The sequence below is a fragment of the Oncorhynchus masou genome, chromosome 13 (genome assembly GCF_036934945.1).
Source record: "Oncorhynchus masou masou isolate Uvic2021 chromosome 13, UVic_Omas_1.1, whole genome shotgun sequence".
Taxonomy (NCBI): Eukaryota; Metazoa; Chordata; class Actinopteri; order Salmoniformes; family Salmonidae; genus Oncorhynchus; species Oncorhynchus masou.
Window position 1 is genome coordinate 88,424,673 of NC_088224.1, and position 2,624 is coordinate 88,427,296.

A 2,624-nucleotide genomic window follows, 5' to 3' on the forward strand; every position below is an offset into this window, starting at 1 on the left:
TTTGGATGTCTTCACTATTATTCTACAATGTAGAAAAAACTAATTTAAATAAAGAAAAACCCTTGAATGAGCAGGTGTGTCCAAACTACTGACGGGTATTGTGCATATATAGCTAATTCCACTCACTCCCACTGTTCACTACAGCTAATTCTGCCTGCCTGCCTGCCTACCTGCCTGCCTGCCTGCCTATCTGCCTGCCTGCCTGCCTGCCTGCCTACCTGCCTGCCTGCCTGCCTGCCTATCTGCCTGCCTGCCTGCCTGCCTGCTTACCTGCCTGCCTGCCTACCTGCCTGCCTGCCTGCCTGCCTGCCTGCCTGCCTGCCTGCCTGCCTGCCTACCTGCCTGCCTGCCTACCTGCCTGCCTACCTACCTGCCTGCCTGCCTGCCTGCCTGCCTGCCTGCCTGCCTCCCTCCCTGCCTCCCTGCCTCCCTCCCTGCCTCCCTCCCTCCCTGCCTCCCTCCCTGCCTCCCTCCCTCCCTGCCTGCCTCCCTCCCTGCCTCCCTCCCTGCCTCCCTCCCTCCCTGCCTGCCTGCCTGCCTGCCTGCCTGCCTGCCTCCCTCCCTTCCTGCCTGCCTCCCTCCCTGCCTCCCTCCCTCCCTCCCTGCCTGCCTGCCTGCCTGCCTCCTCCCTCCCTCCCTCCCTCCCTCCCTCCCTCCCTCCCTCCCTCCCTCCCTCCCCCTCCCTCCCTCCCTCCCTCCCTCCCTCCCTCCCTCCCTCCCTCCCTCCCTCCCTCCCTCCCTGCCTCCCTCCCTCCCTCCCCTCCCTGCCTGCCTCCTCCCTCCCTCCCTCCCTGCCTGCCTCCCTCCCTCCCTCCCTCCCTCCTGCCTCCCTCCCTCCCTCCCTCCCTCCCTCCCTCCCTCCCTCCCTGCCTGCCTCCCTGCCTGCCTCCCTCCCTGCCTCCCTCCCCCTCCCTCCCTGCCTGCCTCCCTCCCCCTCCCTCCCTCCCTCCCTCCCTCCCTCCCCCTCCCTGCCTCCCTCCCTCCCTGCCTCCCTCCCTCCCTCCCTCCCTCCCTGCCTCCCTGCCTGCCTCCCCCTCCTCCCTCCCTGCCTCCCTGCCTGCCTCCGTCCCTCCCTGCCTCCCCCTCCCTCCCTCCCTGCCTGCCTCCCTCCCTCCCTCCCTCCCTGCCTGCCTCCTCCCTGCCTGCCTCCCTCCCTCCCTGCCTCCCTCCCTCCCTCCATGGATCTCCCAAACTTTTACTTTTACTTCACAGGAACTTTTTCTTGGCCTGCGACGGGAACTTTGTTTCTCGCTTCAATGCACCAGAGAGCGGGACACAACAGCAGCAACCACTTACTCACACAAACCTCTTATCTGAAGGTGAGGGGAAGGACTTCACCGCCACACTCGTTCAGTCATGGTTTCTGCGCCCGGAGCGTATGCAGAGTCAGGGAATATTCCTGTCACGTAGGTGAGACCGGGGCAGATGGCATAGAACACACGCTTCTGTTACTAAGAGAAACATCAGTCAAGCAGTCTTCTAATCAGGCAAGTTCAGACAAAGTCAATGCATTATGACAGGGAGAGAACGAGAGAGGGGGGGGGGTGGGGGGAGGGGTGAGGGGGTGGGTAATGATATAAAAGATGTACATTAGAATATAAAACGGTAGTGAAGAAGTGCTGATGTTAATGTACTGGGGCAAGGACATGGTTTGAAGTGATATCTACTGTCGATGCAAGCAAGTAGGATTTGTTCAAGCAGTCCCATAATCAACCCAAGCTCAAGCAAAAACAGGGACAGGTGGCACAGTAACTACAGCACAGCAGTTGGGATTAAATACTGGAGCTTTAATGTTTAAACTCTAGGGACAAGGACAAAGTTTTTACGTGTTATCTACTGTGGACCTGAAGAGTACTCTGGTTGGAGGGATGGGGTCTCCACATAGGGGGGAGGGGTTTCCACATTGGAAGGAGGGGTCTCCACATATGGGGGAGGGGGTCTCCACAATGGGTGGAGGTGGTCTCCACAATGGGATCTCCACATAGGGGGGAGGGGGGAGTGGGTCTCCACAATGGGGGAGGGGGTCTCCACAATGGGTGGAGGTGGTCTCCACATAGGGGGGATGGGGTCTCCACATAGGGGGGAGGGGTTTCCACATTGGAAGGAGGGGTCTCCACATATGGGGGAGGGGGTCTCCACAATGGGTGGAGGTGGTCTCCACATAGGGGGGAGGGGGTCTCCACATATGGGGGAGGGGGTCTCCACAATGGGTGGAGGTGGTCTCCACATAGGGGGGAGGGGGTCTCCACATAGGAGGAAGAGAGGATCTCCACAATGGGGGGAGGGGTCTCCACATTTGGGGGAAGGGATCTCCAAAATGGGGGGTGGAGTCTCCCCTTGGGGAGGAGGGGTCTCCAAAATGGGGGAGGAGGTCTCAACATTGGGGGTAGGGGATCTCCACACTGAGATTGGCTTAACGTTTAGGTAGTATCTATGAATATCCATAACGTTTAGGTAGTATCTATGAATATCCATAACGTTTAGGTAGTATCTATGAATGTCCATAACCTTTAGGTAGTATCTATGAATATCCATAACGTTTAGGTAGTATCTATGAATATCCATAACGTTTAGGTAGTATCTATGAATATCCATAACCTTTAGGTAGTATCTATGAATATCCA